The following is a 26996-nucleotide window of genomic DNA, read 5'->3' on the forward strand; positions in this document are numbered from 1 at the left end:
TGTGGTGTGTGTGGGGTGTGTGTGTGTGTGTGTGTGTGTGTGTGTGTGTGTCTGTGTGTGTGTGTGTAGCTTCAGTCATATGATGTTGCTGTAGCTTCAAAGGGGAGATTTTTCACTTGGATATACCAAACTTGAAAGACAGAAAATGCCTCTATAATACAACAGCCTTGCAACCCTTTCTCATATAAAAAAGGTACTTCCAGAATTCCTCATTCATCTCACAGAGCCACGGATTTATCCCTAGCTACAGAGAAGCTGGAGATGCATCTGGGAAGAGAATAGGATGGCTGTGTCTGTCTTAGGACAACCAGAAGTCATCCTATGAAGCTGGATGAGGAATCTGCCTTTTCCAGGTCAAAGGGCTTTTCCCACACTGATGAATAAAGCAGAGTTTCCTTAGCAGAAACAGGGGGCAGAGTGAGATGGCCATTGAGTAAGATAGCTATGCAGTCCCTTGGGAGCCAAGGATGAACGAATAATGCATGGCCCCACGATATGTGGTATGGACCTTCCCTGGTGGTTGGAGACACTTCTCCTCCCTACCTGGGTCACCTGTGCTTTGGTAGGACAGGACAGGAGGAATGGTGTGACACTGAGTACCCCACCAATGACCGCTGCCAATGATCATTTCCCAAGCGACTAGCACTAGGTCCCCTGGCCACTCTACACTAGCCTGACCTTCAGTGGCCGTCCTTCTGCCAATATGTAGGCCCCCTTGTATCCCACATCCACGTCTCATCTAGCATGTTCTGCATCATGTTCATAAAGAGACTCTTTCAAAACAGATGTATGAGCTGGCAAGATGGCTCAGTGGATAAAGGCACTTGTTACCAGGCCTGATGACCTGAGTTTGATCCCCTGGAAGGAGAGATTACCACAAGCTGTCCTCAAATCTCCAACATTAAGCTCCAGAGATAACTCGTTATCTAGTATATATATCCAGAAACGTTTGGTGCAGGTGCCACTATACATTCCTTATATCTCCTATGGGCATGGCAAACTCTAGCTATACTCAGATGGGAGTTCAACCCTCAGGCCCTTCTGTCTCTTGCTTTCTCTCCTCATGCTGTCTTAACCACCTCCTGTCTGTTCACGTACATTGTATCGGGTCCTTTCGCTGCTCCATCAGAAGGGAGTTCTGTGCTTGCTTATCTCAGAAGTGTCGAAGTCTGCAAGAGGTAGGCTTTTCTCCATCACCACTGGCTGCATCTCTTTCATGTCCCTCAGTTCCCCAAGACACCCTTCTCCCAACAGCGTCAAGGACCATATCCTCGAACAGACACCAGTTAGCTGCCTAGAATGTCTCAAAAATTCATCTTCTCCGGGGTGTTGATTCAACTGCCCAAACCCCAGAAGGAAAAAAACAAAAAAATCTAAAGAGCTAAGTTCTTAAATACACCTGAAAGTCTGGTTCACTGTAGGCCTCCAAGGCTGTCTGTCCCTTGGGGCCTTATTAAAATGCAGCTCCACAGAAGGAGAGAGTCTCCTCAGCCTGACGAGAAGGAAGGCAGGCCTTTGGGGCTAGCCAGACTGGGCAAAATAATACAGTTCTCTCCCCTCCCTCGCAGGAAAGGGCACTAAGAGAGCCCTGGTGGGCCTGTAAGGTGTGGGCACTTCCACAGAGGAAAACTGTGCCTGTAAAGAAATCTGAGATGCAGTTAGAGAATTTACTGCTTCCGGCTCTACTCCTCCGAATTCTCGATCCCTTTATGGTTTTGACCACTTCCATGGCTCATTTAGTGGTTAAAGTCCAGGTTCAATAAACCTGACAGGACTTCAGATGCACTTCAGGGGATCGAAATAGGGTCATTAGAAATCTATCAGCACCAACTACAAAGAAAGGGACACTCTAAAAACCCCTCTCCTCTTCCGGTCCTCAGCCCCGACCTCCTCTCGCCACGGTTCTCCTGCCAGAAGTCAGGAGGAAACCAGAGCAGCTTTCCTCTGCGGGAAGAGGAAATGAATCCCGCCCTTCTTCTCGCTTGCTCTCTTTCTAACAGCTGCCAGCTGAGAGAAGACCGTAAGGCTACTTAAGCCTGTGCAGGATGCTGAGGGAGGAAAATATGCTTCCATGGAAAGCCGTTCCTACACTCCGAAGGCCACCATGACTTATGTGATTCTATTTCTGTGGAAGCTATGGTACTTCTTGGTAAATTGTAGATAATTCATGGCAATGGAAAATAATTATTGTCTAAGATGGGAGGGCCAAGTTTCCAGCAAATTCTATCTTGTCTAGGAGAAGTTTAACCGGCATTCCTGGCCCACTGTGGAAGAAGCGAGCTCTGCCTCTGTTTGTGTATCCAACATTCCTTCACTCCTAGAAACTCAGGCTTTTTAAGACTTCTTTGAACTGCTTGTGACATCTGGTTTCCTCTCTGACTTATGAATCAATAAAGATCTTTAATATATGTTCTGCTCACATCTGTACGACCATCATGATTTTACCTTCTAGAAAAAAAAAAAAAACAAGCTATTTTTGTTACTGGAATTGTTAAGATCGGGGGCTGGGCCCTGACAGTCCCGATAAGTGAGGCTCAGACACCTGGCCTTAATAGGCCAATTAAAGATACAATTAACAGTGAAGAGCAGAGAAGGGTATTTAATCAATGTGGTCACACTAAGAAGAGTAATAAAGAGGTCCAGTGACCCTCCAAGTTCATGTTTGGGGCTCTAATACAAAGATTAGGTTTAAGTAAAAGACAAGAGATTTGCTTCACTGATGGAGAGGTGTCGCCTTCTCCATCAGCTCTAGTCTCTCTACTAAGGCTTGTAGGAACAGAGCTCTTGTGCCCTTATAAAGATTAGCCTTGTGTTATTCAAATGCTGATTTCTGGGCCCCCAGATCTGGTTGCAGTCCTTATTGTGAGAATCTCCTGTCTCAGTGTTGTATAAACATTGCTCCTCAATTATTCCCTGGTTAGTCAATAAAGAATACCTTCTTTATTTATCAGCCAATGACTAAGCAGGGGATAGAGTAGGGCAAGACTTCCTCCCGAGCCAGTAAAGGAGGGGGGAGGGAGGAGGAGGGGAAGGAGGGACAGGAAGAAGAGGAGGAGGAGAAGGAGGAGGAAGAGGAGGAGAGAAAGGAGAAAGGAAGTGGGGATTCAGCCATGAGGAAGGAGTCCAGGAGACATCAGAAGAGAACACCTGGAAAAAAGAAAGCCGTAAAATCCAAGAATCTTGGGGCTTTGGACTGGGGGGGGGGTCACCAGATTAGTTTAGAGGATTAAGATAGAGTAATAGTGCTCAGTTGTTGCGCCTTAAAACTGTTAAGTAAATAAAACAGTTTCGTCTCAATTACTTGGGAGTTTAATTATTTGGAACCCAGAAAAAGTTCCTTCTCTGTGGGTACCGGGTTCAGTCTTTAATTCCTCCCCACCCTAAGTCTCCTGGAGAAATGGCCCAGTGTCCGTTATTTCACTAGTCTGAAAACTAAGAGAAGGGCACAGCGTCTCTTTAAAGTTCCAATCTTTTGTCCTGCTGGGAACATGGACATGTTCTATGTTCAACATGTACACACTTCTATGTGGTCATGCATGCACGCACATGTCTTTAACAGGCGCTTAAAACGGTTTCTGCTAAAAATCAGAGACTCCTCATTTGGGTCGGCAGGATGTCCCAAAAGATAAAAGCCTGGCATCTCTCATTTCATTTCTCTCTCATTTCCTTCGGGTCCTATAGGGAAATTAATTTCTCAAAGTGTATTCGTCCGAAAACTGTCTAAACAATTCACAGGTAGCCTATCTCGTCACCTTTCAAGTCTGGTGGCACAAAGATCAGAAGAGCTGGGGCATCTTACTGTTCACCTGTAGAAGACATATACCAGATGCACTCCCAAAAACGCTCTTGAGAATCTCCAGTGTTCGTCACCCGATATTTCTTCAGGAACCCTCCCCATGATGAGATCACACTCCTAAGTGGGACCTTTTACTCCATGATAGAAGCAGGCTACCGTGAGCAGGAACCATCATCATCATCATCATCCCATGGCAAGTGGCCGCCCCGTAGGTGCTAAGTCCTCATCTGGAAGGACTGAGATGATGAGCACTCAGAACACTATTGCATTGAGACTGCTTAACTATGGCTACTTCTCCCTGCCCCAATGCTTTTAAAAGCTAGAAGCGTATACAACAAGGAACAATTATAAATGCAGCCACACCAGGACTGCCACTCAGACATGAATTTAAAGAACCCCATGATAGATATCATGCAGAAAAAAAATTCTTTTTATAGCCAAAAAAAAAAAAAGAAAGAAAGAAAGAAAAAGAACAGCCCTAAGTTTTTGTTTGCTTGATTTTTATTTAGTTTTCCCCCTTTCCCCTGCCTTTATTATTGTCTTTAAAATATTTATTGGGCTTTAAGTGAGGGAGATTCTGCATGCGGAAGAAAAGAGGTTAATGGCATTGGGGAAGGAGGGACAATGACAATGATACCATGCGGAGTTTTGTGGAATCCCCGTGGTCAGGGCAGAAGAGGGAAGCGGATTGACAGCTAAAGGCTGTGAGTCATAAAGCACAGGTCGCTGTTCTTCAAAGCGACGCTTATTATAGTCATAGAGTTTTGTTCAGTTCAATGGACACTTTTTTTCCTGGGTGTTTCTTACTGAGGCAGTTTTCACAAGACCTGGATGTTTCAGATTAGTGGTTCCCAACCTTCCTAATGCTGCAACCCTTTGATACAGTTCTTCATGCTGTGGTGACCCCCCCCCCAACCATAAAATTATCCTGTTGCTACTTTATAAATTTTGCTACTGTTGTGAATTGTAATATAAAATCTGATATGTAGGATATCAAATATATGACACCCCCAAAGGAGCTGTGATCCACATGTTATGAACCACTGGCTCAGAGGAATATATGGGTTCAGCCTTGCCTGATAGTTGCCATGTTGAACTACAATGCCATGGTTGCCTCTGAGTAATCCCGATATGTTTCCTCCACATCCTATCCACAAGCAAAGCTGTAGGACTGGTATGTGGAGCTTGACTACCACACCCTGCTATCACCAGTACCTGGATGTCCTTCAATGTGTTTAAAGTCCCAAGTAACTTGCATTTTGCACAATTTCGAATCTGTCCGGTTCTCTATCACAGCTCTTAATGGCCAGTTCTCATGCTCTGCGATTGGATTTTTTCCAGCACAGGAGTCAGAACAAAGACTCCAGGAACTGTGGTGGGAACTCGCTTCTGTTGGTTGTACTTACTTCTTCCTACATTCACCAGGACTTGACAGGGAAGAGTAAAAGACCCCATCCCCTTGTCCTTCCTGGTTTTGAAAAGGAAAATACTCTAGCTAGATGGAGCTGAAGTCCTGAGTCAAAGTTAGTAGTTCTTAGCTCCTGAAATGTGAGAGAGAGACCAAGACTAGAAGCAGAGGTGTCTCTTGGTATTCATGGGCACCATCTGCTCAGGTAGTTCAGGGAAGCAGAGGGTAGCAAGCACCAAGCTGCTGTCAGGAGAAGGAAGTGACACAAAGGTTCCTTTATAAGAAATTAGCCAGGGGGTGCAGTCCTCGGGGAAAGTGTAGGTTCCATAGCAGATGTGCAGCGTCTGAGGGTAGGTGTCAAGTCAGCTAGTAAACCATAAGCAGAGGAGAAGCAAGGAGATCTCTACCATGAACCTCGGGACACACTTACCTAAGTCGTTCTAAGGTAGTGACAGAAAGTGCTGGCCAGAGGACCATAGGTAACTAATCAAGAGAGTGTGGGCTGTGAAGCTCAGGCCTTTCCCTTGGGTTCTAATTAGGCTTGTGAAACACCACTTTGAACACTACCCACTACCTATAATACCATTCTTTTAAAAGTCAAGATTAACCTACTCAAGCACATGATATTTAAAAACTCAAATACGAATTAAAAATAAAACCTTCTCTTCACCCCTTCCCCAGACGTGAACATTGTGATCGGTTTTGCACCGCGCCCACCTTTTCATTGAAATGACAGGAAAGTCACTTAAATGTGTGTCTTAGAAATCACCTTATATCAGCACCTGGCTGGACTTCATTTTTGTAAAAGATTAAAATTACATTTATTTATTTATTTACATGTATTTATAACATAAGTTTATGTTAACCCGACACAGGCTAGAGTCAACTGAAGCCCCAATTAAGAAAACGTCTCTATAATTCGGCCTATAGGCAAGCCTGCGGAGCATTTTCTTAATTAGTGATTGATGTGTAGTAGGGCCAAACCATGGTGGGTGGGGCTAACCCTGAAGAGGTGATCCTGGGTTCTCTAAGAAAGCCAGCTTAGTGTGCCATGAGGAACAAGTCAGTAAGCAGCACCCCTCCATGGCCTCTGCATCAGCTCCTGCCTCCAGGTTCTTACCCAGTTTGAGTTCCTGTCTTCTATGACTTCAATCAATAATGAACGGAAATATGGAAGTGAAGGCCAAATTGGTTGTGGTGTTTCATCACAGCAATAGTAACCCTAATTAAGACACATGTGTCTGGTCACGTTTGCCACAGGGCATGTGTGATTGCTAATCAAGACTGTGGGAGTCAGTTCTCTTCTCTTACCATATGGGCCTCAGGAGTCAAGCTCATGCTGGCAGGCTTGGTGGCAATGGCTTTGTTCTAGATTTCATCCTTTATCATAAAATTCAGTCATATGAATATATCATAATTTGTTGAACACATTTTCTTCATTTTTTTTTTTTTTTGGTTTGTTTTCGAGACAGGGTTTCTCCGTGTAGCCCTGGCTGTCCTGAAACTCACTCTGTAGACCAGGCTGGCCTCGGACTCAGAAATCTGCCTGTCTCTGCCTCCCAAGTGCTAGGATTAAAGGCATGCGCCACCACTGCCAGGCCTGAACATATTATCTACTAGTTTCTTGTCTGCTGTTTTATACAGTGTTTTGTATTTATACAGTATGCCTTAGTATTTCTATCTAGCAGACTTCTAAAGTTGATATTTCTGTGTCATTACACTTTCAGAATGCTTGTGTGTGCCATATATCTGTATAATGGTCTAAGTTAATGGGGATAGTTTTAGTTAAATTGTCATTACTTTTAAAATGAAATGACTTTAGTTTGGTTTTAATAAAGATATTTAAACCTCTAGTTTTGGTCTCAGAAATGTACAAACCACTAAAACTGACAGATGGAACTAGACAGAGCTGGTGAACCATACACAAGGGTGGAAATGGGCTTCTGACTCAAATCCTGCTATCGTGTGTGATCTCGGTCAAGCCATTTTACTGCTGGCCCTCAGCCCTCTTCATATGTAAACATATAGCCTGGTATCCCTTGAATAATAGCAATGTCCTGTGTATCATTATCAGTCTGTACTAAGTGTATTGATCATAAGGGATTAGCTCAGAACTCATTCATGGCAGAATAATTGCTAATCATAAGACAAAAGCAAGCCTGTCTCAGTTATACGGAGGCAACATGGCCAGCCTAGATGGGTGTTGTGCACAGTTAAGTTGGCATCATATTCTGGAGGAATCGATGCAAACGCAGTCACACTCATACTTCAATAGTGTCAAGAGTTCAGGAAACAACCATTTTATTGCAAATAATAAATAATCCCACCCAGAAGGTAAATACAGTCTTTCAGGTTTTCAGATATATATATATGATGCTGAAAAAAGTGCCCTCTATCTTAGCACACAAGTGAGAGTGGAACAGACCCACAGAGACCTGTCCCCAAGCAGTGATGGATGACACAGCTGAAAGAGGAAAGCCATCCTTAGAACTATATGTTTCCATCTGTGTGCAACTGTGTCAGTGCACCTCTATTTGTACGTATATCTAACACAAACTTCTGAAAGGATCTTTATCAAGAACTTAATGGTTTTGTGGGTGGCAGAGAGGCAGACAATCTTTAATTTTTTTCTCTAACTTTCTATTGATTGGATTTGTATCATCAAGAATATATCATAGTTTCACACCAAAAAAAATAAGGCTGTTTTTTTAAAAAAAAATCTTGATGGGAACTCAATCCAGAGGGAATTCTAAGGTTAATTCACAAATAAAACCTAGAAGTAAACCAAAGAGAAAAAAAGAGAGATTAGACATCCACCAGAAATGTGGGAATGAGGGATACCCAGGAAGTTAAGGGCTGACATATTTGCCAGTCATTATGCCAAAGATGATCAGCCAAGACCATGATCAAACTTATTTTGACATTTGGGAAGCCTGAATCCATGGTACGAAGCCCAGAATCACCAGGTGCCTGCAGAGGGTGGTTCTGACATCATCTTCGTTAACAGTCTCTTTGCACTGGCAAATGGAAATTAAACAGAGACGGAGCAAGCACAGAGGATGCCCCTCTTCGTCAGTATCTTTCTATATAGCTCTGGGATGAAGAAGTCAGTGCTACCCTGCAACCATACAGTTTGTAAGAATATCCAGGGCAACATAAGCTCTGAGACGTGATGCCGAAAGCATCATCATGCTGACCATAACGTTTAGAGGTTTCGTTGTCATATCTGATGAGTTTAAATAGTATAGTGTTTCTTAACAAGCAAGACACCTGAATTTTAATGATTCTGAAACCTAGTGAGCAGCTTTGCCTACTTTGAAAATGATGAGTTTTTAAAGCCAGTAACATTCTCTGTTGGGGTCCTGGCTTTTTAGGGTTGTCCCTAACTGTGAAAATTGGTCATGTAAAGTTACCAGGTGGCTCAGGCCCAGCCTTGTTCTAGAAAGTCATTGCTGGTGAAAGCTAGCCTGGGGCACCAGTAGATCCAGTGAGGGATTAGTGAGGTTGGCATCTGCTCTCTTGCATTCCCTTCTTCTCAGACTTAGACAAGAAGCCCGTGGGGGCAGGGAGATAGCACAGCTGGTGAACTGCTTACCTTAAGCAAGAGGACCTGAGCTCAGATCCCCACCACCCACGTAAAAGCGAGGCATATGTCTATAACTCTAGCTCTGGGGTGGACAGGAATGGGTGGCTCCCTGGAGCTTGCCGACCAGATTGTCTAGCTCAGATTGTCTAGCTGACCAGATTGATAAGCTCTTGGGTTCAGTGAGAGATCTTGCCTATGAACACACGTGGGTGTTGGCTTTTACTCCCGGCCCCTCAAACACAAATGCTCCTGGAGTTGGAGTTAGTAAGAAAGTTGGTTGCAGTGAGCTGAAGGAACTCCCACGGACAAGAGACCCAGAGGAAGGGAGCTGAGGACAAGCATACAGGTCCCACAGAGGCCTGAACATGAGCATAATCTCCCAAGGACGGAGGCAAGGCTGCACAGACCAGCTGGTAATGTACTCTGACAGGTACCGCTGTCACTCTGGGTTCCTGCACATCCTTGGGTCCTCACAGTGGCCACAGCCCTGGTAAAGCCCGGCTTGGGCAGCAGATGAGAGTGTGACGGGACCAGGTGAACTCTTGCAGGCTCTTCAGCCTTCTACCACCCATGGGTGATTTTGTCCCCGAGGCTCACCCTGTGGGACTCGTGAGCGTTCTCAGGCACACTTCCAAGCTTGGGGAATTGAGAGACAGGACAGAGCCAAGTGACCTACTTCTTCCTAAGCTAGAGCCTGCTGTTACTCACTGGCTGGGTAACAACCTAGAGTAACGGATGCCACCTTTTTTGTTAAGGAAAGACCGGTAGTCTCACAGAGGTAAGTGAAAAATATAAGTGATCGGGTAAACACAAAAGGAAGCCTGTTTTCTCTCTTCAATTTTAATTTTTTGCTAGGAGCCCAATGTCTTACAGAAGGCACTGCACATCTCAGACTCACGCAGTTACAGGAAGGCAGAGTGCACAGAGCCAGTGGTCAGGGCCTTTTCTGTTGCATGAATAACTGTAACTTCGCAGTGTTTCACTTCAATAAAAGGATGGGAGAGTATGCCTTCCCATATGTAGCCCAGTGGATTATAAATCCTCATGCTGCCCGCTTGTGAGGGGAGGCACTCTGACCCAGAAGGAATCCCTCACTGAATGCTTGAACTTCATCTCAACAACAAGCAAAGAACTCGTTTCTAACTGTCTTCTATGTTCTGGGAAATGAGGGCATCCGCCACTAGTAGACATTCTGTCAAAGTGGCTCTCTGTTCATAGGCTTCACTGAGCTTGTGGGCCTCCTCCGTAAACATGAAAGAAATAATGAATTGACTCTGTAAAGGAATGTAGAGGGAGATAGGGAATTAGGACAGATTATCCTCTACTCAAGAAAAATAATCCTTCCTTCTCAAGGTGGTTTGTGTGTGTGTGTGTGTGTGTGTGTGTTGGGGTAAGTACATAGGAGTGCATGTGCTTGTGGAGGCCAGAGACACACAATTTCTCCTGGAGCTAGAATTACAAGCAGCAGTGACCTGCCCCCCACATGAAGCAGGGCCCTCTTCAAGGGCTCTGCAGTGCATGCTCTTAACTCCTGAGCCATCTCTCCAGACCCTCAATATGACTTTATATCTGTCTGGAGACACCTCTATATACTGCTGAGAGAGAGAGAGAGAGAGGGAGGAAGAGAAGGAGAGAGAAGAGGAGAGAGAGAGAATGTTTTGGGTTTTTGTTTGGTTGTTTGGTTGTTTTTTTTTTTTTTTTTTTTTTTTTTTTTTTTGGTTTGTTCAAGACAGGGTTTCTCTGAGTAACCTTGGCTGCCCTGGAACTCACTCTGTAGACCAGGCTGGCCTCGAACTCAGAAATCCACCTGCCTCTGCCTCCCAAGTGCTGGGATTAAAGGCGTGCGCCACTACCGCCTGGCTTTACATAAAGTTTTTACAGGCTTATGCCTTGCCTCCACACAACATAGGAACCTTAGGAGCAGAATTAAGAGTCACAGGGGCTGGGAATGTAGCTCACTGACAGCACGGTTACCTAGCATTTACAAGGCCGGACCCTCAGCAGCATAGGAAAAAGTTAAAGCCAAATGCCCGCATATTTACTGCCAACGAGCAGTGCCAAGTAACACATGGCAAGCTAAAGTTCACTTCCCAAATATGAACCTGTTTTGTCTCCTCTGCTCTGACTGAACCCTGGTTTGAGTGACCTGAGCCAACAAAGTCTCTACTGTGAAAGCTGGACTTAGACACTGGCCATGAGGACACTTCCCATAGACTACCAGCCACTGCCAAAGACTGTGATGACAGAACCAAAATGGCCCTCAGCCACTCAGCACAAAGGCAACTCAAACCCAGGATGCTGGGCACTCCTGTGAGAGATTTTCTTTCTTTCTTCCTTCCTTCCTTTCTTCCTTTCTCTCTTTCTTTCTTTTTTTTCCTTCCTTCCTTCCTTCCTTCCTTCCTTCCTTTCTTTCTTTCTAAAGATAGATTTGTTTGTTTATTTATTTATTTAGTCATTTATTTATTTATTTTATGAGTACTGTAGCTTTCTTCGGACACACCAGAAGAAGGCATCAGATCCCATTACAGATGGTTGTGAGCCACCATGTGGTTGCTGGGAATTGAACTCATGGCCTCTGGAAGAGCAGTCAGTGCTCTTAACCACTGAACCATTTTGCCAGCCCAGGAGATTTTCTTAATCCTATTTTTTGAAGCGGAGGATCCACCCTAAATCTGAGCCACATCTCCTGGTGACCGCCCACGTAGAAGGACGCGGGAGAAGTTGGCTTTTTCTGCTTGCCCTCACTCTTGGTGCCAAGTCTGTCTTTCTCATTACTGCAGGCCAGTATTAAATCCAGCTTCTTCAGGATTCCAACAGAGACTGAAGACCAGCAGCTCTGCAGGAGTCCTCCAGGGCTCCAGCACCAGCTTTGGACTGCTGATATGTACAGCCTTGTGGACTGAACAACATCTGGATTCTTGGCCTTTCGGTTGTGAGATCCATTATTGGACTACCCAGGCTACATTCATTAAGCCAGACTAACAAATCTCCATATATCTGTGTGTTGCAGTAAATCTCCAACCTAAATAAGCCCAGGCAATGAAAACACAGCTCAATTAATATGAATACAAGCTGTGTCCTTAGACTGGGCAGATCTACCACTACACTACCATCCTCCCCATCTATGAGACCCCTTAGAACTTGCGGTTTCTCCAGGCCATGTGCTTCTGCTCCACTTTCCTTTCACCTCTTCTGTCTCCCCTCTCTCTCTCCTTTTCTCTCAAAACCTTTAGCTCCACCTTCGCCTCTTTCTCCTCCAAATCACCAGCTCTAGCCTTTATTTTATAAATTAAGGTGGGAAGGAGGTTTACAGGAAATCACCTGAGTGCTGACTCATTCCTTGTTAGAAGCCCCTCACAGAAGAACGGAATTAACTCAAATACAATTAGCCTCAGGGCTATCCGCAACACATGTGCATATATATATATATATATATATATATATATATATATATATATATATATATATGTTCCATCAGTTCTGTTCCTTTAGAGACCCCTAATACAATGCCTAAAGCATACATATTCTCCCAGTGGCTGGGAAAAAGTTAGTGTATTGGGTTCATCAGTAAGTATGAGACCAGTAGAAGGTAGCACCTGCCCTTGTTGGCAAAGTTTTTCTGGACAACTGGACAGAGGTTGACAATTGATAATCAATGGGCCCCATCGATGCACCTCCACCACCAACTGCTTCTGTCGGCGGAGTTTTACTGCCACAGCCATACAGCTCCATCCAATTTTATTCTGCTCTTGTGAAGTGACTATATTGCCACTATAGAGACCAAGTGGCTCACCAAGCTGGAAATATTTATCAAGCAGCCCTTTTCAGAACAACGTTGGTACCCTAGACTAGAGCACTGACTCTCTTTCATCTTGGATCTCTGCTCTCCACCTACTTCCTCCTCAAAAGTCTGGAGCGCTAGAGAGAATGAATATTCATCAAATACAGTTGAGATCGGATGCCACATGGCACAGGCACCATCTCATAGCACAGAGCTAAGCAGCTCCTTACTGCAGAAACCCTGGCCTTTCTCAGCCTCACGAAGAAAAGTGGGTACCTGCCTGCAATGTTGAGCAGTCCTTATTCATTATTGATACTCCTACAGGGCAGACGTGGGAGCAGCCGGGATTCCATGGTCAGGCAGGGGAGGCTTTGTAGCCATTCTGTAGCAGTGACTCTGTGTGTGTGTGTGTGTGTGTGTGTGTGTGTGTGTGTGTGTGGTGGTGGTGGTGTGTCATGTAAAACTTCTCAGGATTCAAAGAAATCCACTCATGCTATTGTGGCTGAAGAACCGTATGAAAACCCTGTTGTGTTTATGAGAATAAGGCACTCCCATAAAAAACAAAGCTACAGTTGCTAACGTTTTCTTACCCAGTTCCTGAGGTGTGGGGGTTAGATAGGGCTCCCAGATGTAGCCAGAATCAATCCTTTCCAGCAGAGAGATGAGGAAGCAGAGTCTAGGGAAGGGGAGTTGTTGGTTCAGGGTCACCCAATGGGTAAAGAACAGAGACAGATGCAAGTCTGGGTGTCTGTGTTGGGTCGCTGTGTGTGTGTACTCGATCTTGCCATGGTCAACCCCATACAAGATAGCGGTTAGGGCCCACAGACTACAGTGATGGCTGAGATCACAAATGAAGCGCACACCCCCGTTATCGTGTGCCTTTCCGTTAACAACTGAAATTCAGAACAAAGTTACGGCCAAAATGATGCCCGCCTGAGCCATATTGGAGACCACGGTAGGATAACAGAAATGGCAGGAAAGTTCCATTTGTCATGGATTCTTGTAATCTGTTTTTAACACTTTGACATTTATGATATTAAGATCCAACTTGTAATAGATGGAGCTTGAAATAGTAAGTAGTCTTTCTGCTTCCTTAGCTGAACATAGAATAATGGTGTGTGTGGGGGGAGGGGGGGTAAGGCTGGAGAGATGACTCAGTGCTTAAGAGCACTTCTTCCAGAGAACCTGGGTTCAGTTCCCAGTACCCCCCATGGTTCCAGAGGCTCTGATGACCTATCCCAGCCTCCATGGGCATTAGGTGTACATATAGTATACACACACACACACACACACACACACACACACATACACACACGGATACAAGCGAAACACTCCTACACATAAAACATAACCTTTAAAAAATAATAATGGTGTATCTTATAACTAGTGACGTCCCATTTTAATAAAATAGACCAAATAAGACAGTCAGGGAAGACCTTTGTTTCTTGAAGCCAAGTCCTGGAGACTAAGAAGGAAGCAACTCTACCAAAAGCAAAGGGAAGAACACTTTACAGACAACCCCAAAGGCAAAAGGAAGCCAGCAGCCACCGAGAGCCTGAGTGGGAGCTACAGTACTTGGAGTGCAGAAGAGATTCCTGAGGTGCCTAGAAATGCATGCCGGGCATCAGACCGTCGGAGTGTTTGTTCATTTGTTTCTGCTGTATTAGAGGACCCCAGGTGTTACAAATGCTAGCCAGAGCATCACCTCTGCCTAGAGGGCTCAAAGCTACAATTTGGAAGCTACATTGTTGCAAATAATCTGGCTATTTGAACTTTTTTTTTCCTAACTGGAAGAAAATATAAACTGTGTACTACTCAATTGTGGGGCTGGATAAGGATCAGGGTTAAAGATACTCAGGTTAAAGAGAGCGATTAGCAAGAAATGTAGCAAGGGCGAGAGATGGTTTGTATTAAGGGGGAGCAATGGCCATGAGGAAGAAAGAGTTGAATTGAGAGAGTGTGGTACTCCATGCAGGACCCTCTCTCAAAGCCAGGGCATAAGAGATGATGTTGTAACAAGGGAAGGAAGAAGTCAAAGAATAAAAGCCTGGGGGGGGGGGTAGCTACCATGGCTTCCTGAAGTCAGTTCCTATGGGGACATTTTGTTCTCTCCTTAAGCTCTTTTCAAGAGTGCTCCCCCCAACCCCCCACCCCCGGCAGACAGGGAGCTCCAAGGTAGCAAGGTCGCCTCATTCTGCTTTCAAGCAGCCCCAGGTACTGCTAAGGCAGTTTACCTTAGCTCCTCCCCATCCTGCATATATTCGTAGCCGCAATAATGGTGGAAAGGGGGTGTCGAGCATGATGTCCTTCGCCTCAGACTTTTGTGTCTTTCATTTCTATCTCGGCATGGCCTTACGGTAGAGGGGAAATCCTGAGGATTCCCTGAGTTCGGTGAGCCTAGGTCCTCTCCTATCACAGGTTCCACAGAGGCTTTCAGCAGTTATCTTTTGTGGAAGCGTGATTGGTGTCTGCTCAGGCTCTGTAAGCCCAGAATAGTCTACATTTGGGGGGGTCGGTGTGTGGGCAACATGGACTCCACTCTTACACCTTACACCTCTCATCTTTCTCTGTTTTGCTAGCCAGCCCGTGTCATCTGCTGTGAAGTCACTGGGAGAAACCTCACGGAGCACTCCCTCACCACCCTCTACCACGTGACAGTGGCCCAATCCACTGCCGGCTGCCTCCCCGGGGGATTTCGAGGCTGTGGGTGTCGATGAGTTTAAGTTTGGATGATGACAAAGGAACCACGTGGATGTTCCTGGTGATGAGTATGCCTGCTGCTCACCCACTCCTGCTGCCTCCCGGAGCGGCAGCCAGTCCCGGGAGGTTCGATGGGCCCACCCAGGCCAGCAGAGTACCACCTCCTCCTGCCTGCTCATTCCACTGCACCTGGCTTGCCTCTCCATCATCTGGCACTCGAGGGACCACAGCCAGAGACACAGTGATAAATCGGGTGCATGTGCTTGCCTGCTGTCTCTAAAATTATCTGCTCCTGTGTATTTTGACTTCTGGTGGTGCTTGTCATCCTTTCTGATCATTTTGTTTAGCATTTGCTTAGGGTGCCTGGAATGTTAGGTTCATTTCACAGCCCCACGACGTCTCTTTCCTGAGGCAAAACTCCAGGAGGACAAAGGCACCGTTGCTCTCTCCTGTGTGGTGCTGTAATCAGGGTTATATTAGGTGGAGAGATCTCTATTTCTATTTCAACTATCTGGCCCAAGACTTGTTTTGGGTCTATAAAGATTTCAAAACTTCCAGGGCGCAAACTCTCTCCAAAAGTCACACCTCTGAATTGTGGCTCAGGATGTGCGTCTAACCTCACCTCCTGAAGAAAGAAGTCAGGACTAGTGGTCTGGTCCCTGTGCCAGATAGAACCCCAGGCATGCCAAAAATTCAAAGGACTGTGGTGAAGTGGGTACCATCCTGGATAGAACTGACATCCATGGGGAAGGAAATTCTGGCTGTGGATCAAAATCACGGTGCTAATCAGTAAGAGTGGCCCTCTCTGGTGTTTATGAAGAAGAGGGCTCTGAGGTGACCTCGCTGCCCAATGGGAAAGATTGCTGTGCTCAAAGTATTGGTTTTTGTTGTGTGTAACCCAGGAGAGGGGGAGAGAGCAGAACCATATTCAGAAGTAAAGGTGAAGGAGGGGGGTCTGACCTTCCCTCCACAATGGCCTGGCCTGCCTCAGGTGGCTGTTGTATAGGAGACAGCTCGTTTAGGTGAGTGACAGAAGCAGTGTTGGGGACAGGCCAAAGACAATGTGACCAGAGGAAAGCATGCCCTGTGTTGAGTTTGCCTAACACACCCCAGATACTAAACTCTTGACAAGTGGGATCCATTGCAGACATCATTCATTCCTGGAGCTAAGTATTGTGATGTGTGGGAACACTGTCCTGGGTCCTAGGCTTCTGCATGAAGCTCGGCTTTGACAACCATCAGGAAGCAAGAAGTGACAGGCACTGAGGCCCTGTCTGCACAACTTTCAACCTAAATAAGTACAGTAGCCTCCCAGGCTCCAGGTTTATTCTGCTCCAAATCATCACTCCTAATGTTGCCAGACTAGTCTAATGAGAATCCTCCAACCTTCTTGCAATCCATGGGTCACACATAGCCAAGGATAGTGATGCATACAGACGGACACAAAATTGTAAACTTACTTAGAATACCACGAGGGTTATTTGTTATTTTTGTCTTAGTAATTTGTCACAGGAGACTGGTAACTTGATTGCATGATTCTCAAGTGTAACTGTGTTGATGCGGCAATGTCAAGAGATTGAGCACACCTGGATGCCTTTAATCAGGACAGACCCTTCCAAAGATTCCTAATGAATGTGCAATGCCACACACATCTCTAATCTCAGCAGTGGTGAAAGGAGGCTGAGAGAGGGTGGGTCAAGATTTTAGGGTCAGCCTTGGCTACATGGTATCCAAGTCCAACCTGGGCTAGATAAGACCTTGTTTTTGTTTTAAAACGCAGACAACTGAAGAATCTCCAATGAATTCTCTTATTACAGAATAGTAATTAAAAAATCATCTCCCTGGGAGGCTGGAGTCTCCAGACATACAGAGCCCTTCTATATCTCAGGCCCTGTGAGTCAGCACTTCTCCATATGCTTCTAACACAGCCATTTTAGGAGAAAGGACTGATCTAAGACATTCCTACTCCCAGTCCTAGGCAACAACCAATGTCAAAAGACAGTCTACTTTTAGTAGAATAATTTCATTCCAAAGGAAAATGTAACATCTATATAAAGCTATATGTTAACGCCTGCACTGTACATCTCTTATCTGTGGGAGTATAGATTAATAAGTGCTACATAGTCTGTATGTTTATGCCTCCCTAAAATGACATGGTAGGATTTTAAACTCCAAGGTGACAGCACTAAGTAGTGGGGCCTTTGGGAGAGAATGATGGTTAATCTTAACTTGATTGGCTTGGAAAGGGCCTGGGAGATCGGTGAAGCACAGCTGTGCACAGCTGGGAGGATGTTTCCAGGGATGAAAAGGAGAGGAGGCCATTTGCGTGTGGGCAGTACCATCCAGGTTGGAGAACCACACTGAATAAAACAGAAAGCCTGCTGGGGCCCGTGTTCTCTCTGCCTCCAGGCTAGCCTGTGAGCCACCCTGCCCTAACACACCCTCCCCACCAGGACAGAATGGGTCCTCTTCTAACATGTGTGGAAACACAAAAAGTCAACATTTACGAACGGTATCAGTACCTTGCCAGACACCAGATTTCCCAGCCTCTCTAGATATGAGAAAAACGTTTGTGTTCTTTTTAATTTTTTTCTTTTTAAATGTATTTATTCTGTGTGCATGTGTATATGTATGTGTATGGTATGTATATATGTGTATGTTTGTATGTATGTGCCTCATGCCTGGTACCTATGGAGCTCAGGAGAGGTTATCATTCCTGGAACTGGAGTTTCAGGTGGTTGTGAGTCACCACGTGGGTACTGGGAACCAGATCAGGGTCTCCTGCAAGAGCAAGTGCTCTTAACTGTTGCAGGAATTATAAAAAAATGAATCCACCCCACAAACTCACTTTCCCTCTGGGCCATGTTTTGGAGCCGGTACCGTTCGGCCTCAATACTAAGCTCTGGCGGGGTTTTGTTATTTTTCTCCCAGCAAGTTCCATCTCGCTCACATGCAACTCTTTACTCATCCCCACACTCATTCATCTAAATAGTGCCTAAGACCTAGTAAGTAAAGCATGACTCTTAAGGCCTTAATATCCAATCAAATTTATATAATAATAAAATCACAATTTACAAGATGCCAATACAATAATTTCAGGACCAAATAATAAAAACAATATTTTAACCCAATTAATCTATTTTGTAAAAACCTTTGCTTGGTTGTATAAGCTTATGGGGTCAGGCTCGTCCTCATCATCTGTCTCCGTGATCCCGACCCTCCTCCTGCTCCTTTGACCCTTCTCCTCCTCCAACTCTCGTTCCACCTCTCTATTCCTGTCCAATCACAGGCCTGTCACTGCCCTAATGTGATTGGACAGAGAAAATGCTACAGCACTTAAGCACTAAAGCACTACTCTAGCCTCAACTACTCTAACCTCACTACTCCAGCCTTTCTGATCTTTATAAGTTTCTCTGTATGGTATTTTGTTACAGCCCAACACTGTAAGGCAATGAGTTTCTGCCATAATACCCAGCTATATTTAAATCTTAATATGTTACATTAAAAAAAAAAACCAGAGAGATCTCGTCTAACACAAGGGTGTGTTAGACTTTCTGTCACTTGACAAATGTCCGAGAGAAACTGCTGAAGGGGGGAAGGATTTATTTCTGCCAAGTTTCAGGGATTTGAGTCTGTCATGGTGAGGTGGGTGTAACCAAGCAGGGCAGCTCACACCACCACAGTCAGAAAACAGAAAGAGCCCAGCATTAGCTGGCTATCTTCTTGCCCAGCTCTATCCTATCTAGACCCCCGGTGTATGGAATGAGGCAGCTCCAGGGAGAGTCTCCTCCCCTTAGTCATCTCTGTAAACACACTTCCAGACACCAATGTGTGTACCTTACTAATGTTTCCGTTGCTTCTTAATCCAACCTTCATTGAGCATCTGAACCAACACAAAGGGCTAGCGATGGCTGCAACATCTGGCACAAAAGCCATTTATTTTCTTCTTTTGGATTCTCTGTTTTTTTTGCTATTTGCCTTTATGACTAAGTCCTGCTGTATAGCCCAGGCTACCTCAGACTCACAATCATTGTGCTTCAGTCTTGCAAGTGCTAGGTTGACAGACGTGTCCCACCGTGCCCAGCTATCACAAGTCTTATGTATTTCTGTGCAAGACCTTACGGTCATTTTTCCATAAACGCAGAAGTACAAAGGAAATACAGTCAAACTCACATACACCTGTTGTGTTTGTCTGATAAAGCTTCAAGTCATCGAACAAGTCAAAAAGACCATCTTGCAATAATAGAATGAAGAGAGAACATTTCTTTCCTGAAAAAAATAAATTTTCTTTAAAACTTTAGGTTTTCCAATTAGACATTTTTAAATGCGTTTGTTTGTTTTAAATGGGACTATAGAAAATTATGTTTTGCATGGTATTACACTCAGTGTTCCTTCTCACCGTGATCATGGAATCCACTGGTTTTACTACGTTCCCCACCATCCCCAAGCAGCTGTCCTGACAGAAGTGGCCTTTTAAAGGCACAGTTACAGAGCCAATCAGGTGCAGCAGCCTGGAGGGCAGGGGCAGGTTTCTCCAGAAGGCAGCGTATGCTTTGAATCAGCATCCAGTGTATGGTGTGGTTTCTTCCATAGCCAGATCCGGGGGTCCTGGAAACAAGGGGGTGGAAGAGGGAATGGTTTCACTTACTGTCACCCTTAGTGACCCATGAGGGAGAGCTTTGATTCCTGTTCCTGGGACCTTAAGTTATGCTGGCCTAGTTTTTGTTCCAGAGAGTGGAACACTCCTGCCAGAACACTCTGCCAGAATTCTAGACATTCCATTGCACTGGAAGCTCAGACTTTCCCCTGGCCACTTTGAGTTTCTGATGCCCTTAAACCAACAGACTGAGAAAGAAAGAACAGTGTTAAAAGGAATGATTGACCCAAAATACCAAGGGGAAATTGGATTGCTTCTCCACAATGGAGGGAAGAAAGGTTATGCCTGGAGTACAGGGGATCCTTTCAGGATTCTCTTGGTTGCTACCATGTCCTGCGATGAATGTCAATGGAAAACGACAACAACTTCACCCAAGAAAGATGACAAAGGGCACAGAGGTGTTGGCCACTCCTCCAGGAAAAGACCCAAGACCTACTGAGGTGCTTCCTGAGGGGGTAGGAAATACAAAACAGGCAGTAAAGGAAAGTAGTTATAAATACGAGCTAAAGCCATGTGACTAGCTGCAGGAACAAGGATTATAGTTGACGTGAGTGTTTCTGTCATGTTTTGTTAAGAATGTATTTGTACGGATATGTTGTACAGTGAGTTTTCCTCAATTTCTTTGTCATATAACGAACCATTACTTGAGAGAGCATCAGTGGTTATCATATTTAAGTTTTGAGATATATCAAAAGAATGTCCCTCAAGGGACATTGCCACCTACTCTAAGATTTATAATACATTTGTAATTGTGTCTTTTTTTTTTTTTTTTGAGACAGGGTTTCTCTGTGTAGCCCTGGTTGTTCTGGAACTCACTCTGTAGACCAGGCTGGCCTCGAACTCAGAAATCTGCCTGCTTCTGCCTCCCAAGTGCTGGGATTAAAAGTGAGTGCCACCACTGCCTGACATAATTGTGTCTTTGTAATTTGTAATTGTAAAAGTTATATCACGTTAGGCACAATTACAACCTGGTTATGGTTTACATTTGGAAATTAAGCATGACATAAAGAGATATAACTGTGTGCTGAGTTGGCAAGGGGCTATTCTTGGTTGTCAACTTGACCACATCTAGAATAATCTAAAGCCCAACCTGGATACACTCTTGAGGGACTTTTCTCTAAATTAAATAATTTGAAGTGGGAAGACCCACCTTTAATCCCAATGTCTTGCTCTTGCTGACTCGCTATTCCTTCACTGGCATTACAGCCACTTCTTCGGAATTCCAGAGTATGCTGAAGAACAGCTGATACATCCAACCTTTATACTGAACAACTACTGGATTTTGGACTTTCCCTTGGTATGCTGCTATTGTTGGATTAGCTGGACCACACCCTGTAAGCCACTCTAAAATCTCTCTCTCTCTCTCTCTCTCTCTCTCTCTCACACACACACACACACACACACACACACACACACACACACACACACACACGGTAAGCTCTAATGCCAGTGAAGGAATGAATTTGCCAGCAAGAGCAATGGCCAACAGGTGAAGAACAAAGAAGCTTCCGACTTCTATGTCCTTTCTCTAGGTTGCCATCAGAAAGTGTGGCCCAGATTAAAGGTGGATCTTCCCACCTCAAATTATAGGTATGACTATGTGTATGTGTATATGTATGGATGTATTTACATGTATATGATAAATATAAGTACACACACATATGTCTATAGCCCAGATTGCCTGTCTAGTTACTGAAGCTTCCTCTAGAAGCTCAGAGGTTACTGAAAGTACATGGTGTAAACTATCTTACAGACTTACGAAGGCAAATGCATTTGATTAGCCTGATTTACCAATTGTGAGAGGCAATGAATTTGGTGAGTCTGTATATAAACTTTTAACAGTTTTGGGGCAGGGGGAGAAAACTGAAGATGTTGTTTAGTTGCTTCTAGCTTCTCTGGATAAATTGGCAAAGAAAAACAATGAGCTCCATGGTAATATTAACCAACTTCTGAAATGATCCGTGCAAGATAGTTACTGACAACCTTGATAAGCCGATAAAAAGTTTTGAGTTCTTTACTAATGGTTTTGTTCTTTTAGAGAATCCTCACTAGTTCAGTTTCCTTAGAATAAATTTCTAGAAGTTGCTTGCCAGTACTCTTTAAAAAAAAAAAAAAGGAAAAAAAGAAAAGAATATTTATTTTATGTACAGGAGTACACTGTCTCTTATCTTCAGACATACCACTAAAGGGAATCACATCCCATTACAGATGGTTGTGAGTCACCACGTGGTTGCTGGGAGTTGAACTCAGGACCTCTGGAAGAGTAGTCAGTGCTCTTAACCACTGAGCCATCTCTCCAGTCTGCAGTCAATGTCCTTAAATTTGTTCAGTCATGACTGTCCCACTCCAGCTAATCATTCCCACTGACACTTTCTGCCACTTGAGAGGGTCAGTCTTCTTATGTTACTCGTTGGTTTTGTTCTTGTCCCTCCACCCCCCACAATGAAATGTTGTTTTTAAAAAGATAAAACACCATTGCTTTTGTTCTTGTTTTTGTTTTTTTTTTCCAATGAAATGTTGGTGTTGTCTTTTTGAAAAGGCAAACCACCACTTGCTGTTTTGATTTTTGACTTAAAAATCACTGGTAGGGTTGGGAATCTTGGCGCTCCCAGCATTGGTTCTTCCATCCCCTTGATGGATTTCTCCTGTCTTGGTCCTCCTGACTTGCTGCATTTTCATTAGTTTGCTAGTGAAGGAACTACACGTGTTGGGGAAATTAATCCTTTATCTTTGACCTGAAGTGTTTAAAATGAGAAAGCATGCTTTCCTTTGCATGAGCGTCCTCTCGAATGGCGATGGGGCATGGGGGAAAAGCTACTGATAACTGGCTCGATGGTAAAAACTATTTCCGTTAAGCCTTAAAGCTTGAACCTACATTGCCCAATCGAATTGAAATATGCTGATTCAAAAAAAAAATCAAGTGTTCTCTCTCAGTTTAGGGATTAGTAATTTCATTCTAAATGGTAATTTTAAAATCGAATTATTACAGAAAAAAAAATGAGGTCAAGCCACAGAGTTGAACTTGAAGATGCACTGGAACTTCATGTGAATTCAGTACAGTCCCAAGGCCATGCTTCCTGGGTAAGAGCCATCTGTCGTCATCCCTGAAGGCAACACTTTCCCCGGACCTGGGTAAGAGAGGCCCTAGCCCTACACCCATACTTCTGAAAACTTGCAGACCACAAACTCACAATCAAAATGCATGGTTCAGCCACAATCCTCAAAGCCCAGTTTTCCATCTATTCTGCAGCCTGAGAGATACGGCAGAAGGCTTTTCAAGGCGGAAAGATTTGTTTTGCATTTTGTTAACTGAATTTACAACTCCAAAATCTTTGTATGTATAGGTACATGGATCTCTACTGCAACCATGTCGTAGGCCCAAAGGCACCATCATGGGGGGGGCCTAAAGGAGTGGCCTAAGGGTCATTTCTAGAAACTTCTAAGGATGAGCCGTGTACTCCTAAATTAAGTAACCTAGGAGCAACAGAAAGTAGCTTCCTAATGAGACACTCTGACATCTACCCTTGCCAGCGGTGTGCTGTGTGACCGAGGAGAAGCCATTTTATGTTTCTGAGCTGCCTCTTTGGACAGTTATAAGAGTGACCATGTAGACCTTAGCACAGCTGTGTGCACTGACTGAGTAAATGGATTCTATGGTGCTGTTCCCATTAGGGCTACTCCACTCTCTGCTCTAACCACTCACACTGTTTCAAAAGCTTTTAGGATGCTGAACACACTGGTAACAAATCCTATTGTTCTCCAGTTGAATCATGGGAACTGCCCACCGAAAGACCTGTCCAAGGGGAGGCTTCCCAGTGTTCATCTGCTTCTTCCAAGTTCTAGGGACTCCAACCATCCTTTTTGCAATGTGCCTAAGACCCTGATCTATAGGAATTTTAAAAACAGGTAATTCAAAGTGGATCTACAGACATACACACACACACACATACTCGTAGACACACACACACATAGACACACACAGACATGCACACACACACATAGACACACACACACACAGACATGCACACACACACACACATAGACATGCACACACACACATAGACACACACACAGACATAGACACACACAGACACACATACACATAGACAGACATGCACACACACACATAGACACACACAGACATGCACACACACACATAGACACACACACACACATAGACACACACACACATAGACACACACACACATAGACACACACACATAGACACACACACACATAGACACACACACACATAGACACACACACATAGACATGCACACACATACACATAGACACACATAGACACACACATACACCTGCAACCCTGCAAGGGTACCCAGGGAGACTTGAGGTTGGTGGGTTGAGGCACCACCATTTTGAAAGAACTGAAGTTCTAGGCTTGTCATGATTCTGAATTTACCAAGCATCCTCAGCTGCGCCCCCGCTGGCTGAGGGGAGGACGGTCTTCAGTCAGAAGGATTTGAAATTTCACACCAAGAGTCTCACTGCCCACACATGGCTCATGACACCCTGGACTCTAAATTTTGGAGCGAAAGCAGGGTTTTCATCCTCGGTGCCCAGCTCAACAGATGGAGAATTCCGCTTGTGTGTTGACAGAGGCGATGATGCTGTGACGTCACTGTGGTCATGGGGATGGTGACATAGACAGAGCGTGCTATTTGAAAACATTGGGACTTACCTCATGGGGGAGATAATTTAGACAATTATCATTGTTATTTTTTGGTTTGTTGAAGACAGCTTCTCCCTCTGCAGCCCAAGCTGAATGGAATTCACTATGTGCCCCAGGCTGACCTCAAACACAGAGTAACCCTCCTGCCTCAGTCCCTCAAGTGATGATATGACAGACATGAGCCGCCATGTCTGACTGTTATTAATATTATTAAGATAAAGATGGAGGTTGAAGATGGAGATGCAGGAAGAACTGGGGGTTTACTCCAGCAAGGCTTCCAGGCTGTTCTCATTATTATTCTGCTGTTATTTATATATTCCTTTTTACATAACAAGAAACAGTTAACAGCAGATTTCTTCCCTGTCACATGCCCCATGTTCTTACTCCCATCTTCCTGTAGGAGTAGTTATTTTCCTTCACTGATGTATGAGTCTACATGACTTCTTGAGATACTGAACAGGAGAAAAATCTCCACAATTAAAGTCATGCAAGGGAAAGACGACCCTGAATTTTATCTAATCTAGCAATGGAAAATGCACCCATTTCACGCGTCACCCAGCTACACATTCGCCTTGGTACCTGCTTGTTCAGTGCCTGAGTTAGTTCACAAGAGGTCAGCCTGGCTCTAACTAAAGCGAGCGTGGGACCTTGGCCTACAGAACACTCCACGCCATTTCTGCCAACTGGGACTGTGACGCCGGATGAAGTAATCAAAATGGTGGACGAGCACAGCTTCTCTGAGGCTCTCCTTCCCAACTCAGCAAAAAATGGCTCTCAGAAAGCAAAGGATCTGACTAAGAAGCTTCCCACGGGGCTTGGTGAGCACTCTGAAGTCTCCTTTACAGTGACACGGCCCATTTCCTTGGCTTGGTGAGCACTCTGAAGTCTCCTTTACAGTGACACGGCCCATTTCCTTGTGATGGGAGAGTGTACTGGCTGGTTTTGTGTGTCAACTTGACACAGGCTGGAGTTATCACAGAGAAGGGAGCTTCAGTTGGGGAAGTGCCTTCATGAGATCCGGCTGTGGGGCATTTTCTCAATTAGTGATCAAGGGGGTAGGGCCCCTTGTGGGTGGTGCCATCCCTGGGCTGGAAGTCTTGGGTCCTATAAGAGAGCAGGCTGAGCAAGCCAGGAAAAGCAAGCCAGTAAGGAGCATCCCTCCATGGCCTCTGCATCAGCTCCTGCTTCCTGATCTGCTTGAGTTCCAGTCCTGACTTCCGTGGTGATAAACAGCAAATATGGAAGTAAGCCAAATAAACCCTTTCCTTCTCAACTTGCTTCTTGGTCATGATGTTTGTGCAGGAATAAAAACCCTGACTAAGACAGAGAGCATACCATTATATATAAATGCTCAAAGTTTTTAAAAAGCCGAGGAAATAGAATAAGCCTATCAACGTGTTGGTACAAGAGGAAAGAACTCCCCTTTGAAGACGAGCTGGGAAGAAGCTGAGAGATGGCAGGAGCTGACACAGACCCATACAGGGCTTCTTAAAATGGAGTAAGTGGGAGGAGTGTTGACGGAGGCTGGCAGAGTTGGGTGATGTCACTAACATGTTATGTAGGATGTGGGCACATTGCCCCATCTCCCTAGACTTCTGTCTAGGCCCACAGCAGCCATGGAGCCTTCGGCAAAGGCCTCATCGCTGCCTCCCAGCCTTGGGAGTGATTTATTGATTATAGTCACTCAAGAGAAGATAGTGAATCCTCTTGCTATTTTAATTAAAACTTTGGCTGCTCGAAAGTTATTGTTATGAAACTTGGGACCCAGGGGGCCCTTGCTGCCTAACTCGGATCAGCATTCTCAATATTCTCTATCAGGTCATCCTTTCCCTTTCATCCTCTGGGAGCTAGAAGGAGGTGCTGGAGACATCCATGTATAATACCTTCCGAACTCTCCATTGTCTTTCCATGTTTGAGACACCTCTGGGTGTTGATAAGACACAGCTTACTCTTTTTTTCCTAGATCATTCAAGACAGCAGTTATCAACCTGTGGCTCACCACCCCTCTGGGGGTTACTTATCAGTTAGCCTGCATATCAGACATTCACAATAGGATTCACAACCAAATTGCAGCAAAGTTACTGATGGGTTTGAGTCACGGCGGGACGCGTCTGCAGACACCAGGCTTAGACAGTTCCACGTGCAAGAGGTTTAATTGAGAGGGAGTAGGGGGATAGCGGCACAGAGAGAGAGAGGGGAGAGAGAGAGAGAAATGAAGGAATTGTCTCATATATACAGGCTGTGACGTAGTAGTCCCAGGTAAAGGTGGGAGTTGAACCCAATGGATTCTGGGAATATGGAGGCCGTTGCCCTGGCGACAGGTCTGTGGACCCGCCCATATCCGCCGCAGGTTCTGGATGCTAACATACCTCCCTTTT

At 44.8% G+C, this 26996-nt stretch overlaps 1 long non-coding RNA gene across 1 annotated transcript; it reads right to left on the reverse strand.

The window, feature by feature from the left end:
* Positions 1 to 19567: 19567 nt before the first annotated feature.
* On the reverse strand, positions 19568 to 24461 carry LOC116087724. Its single transcript, XR_004117586.1, has 2 exons — positions 24349 to 24461; positions 19568 to 19879 (listed from the first exon to the last, which is right to left on the reverse strand). It is a non-coding gene; the product is annotated as an uncharacterized LOC116087724 (long non-coding RNA).
* Positions 24462 to 26996: the final 2535 nt, after the last annotated feature.

This window comes from Mastomys coucha, unplaced genomic scaffold (assembly GCF_008632895.1).
Source record: "Mastomys coucha isolate ucsf_1 unplaced genomic scaffold, UCSF_Mcou_1 pScaffold13, whole genome shotgun sequence".
NCBI classification, from domain to species: domain Eukaryota; kingdom Metazoa; phylum Chordata; class Mammalia; order Rodentia; family Muridae; genus Mastomys; species Mastomys coucha.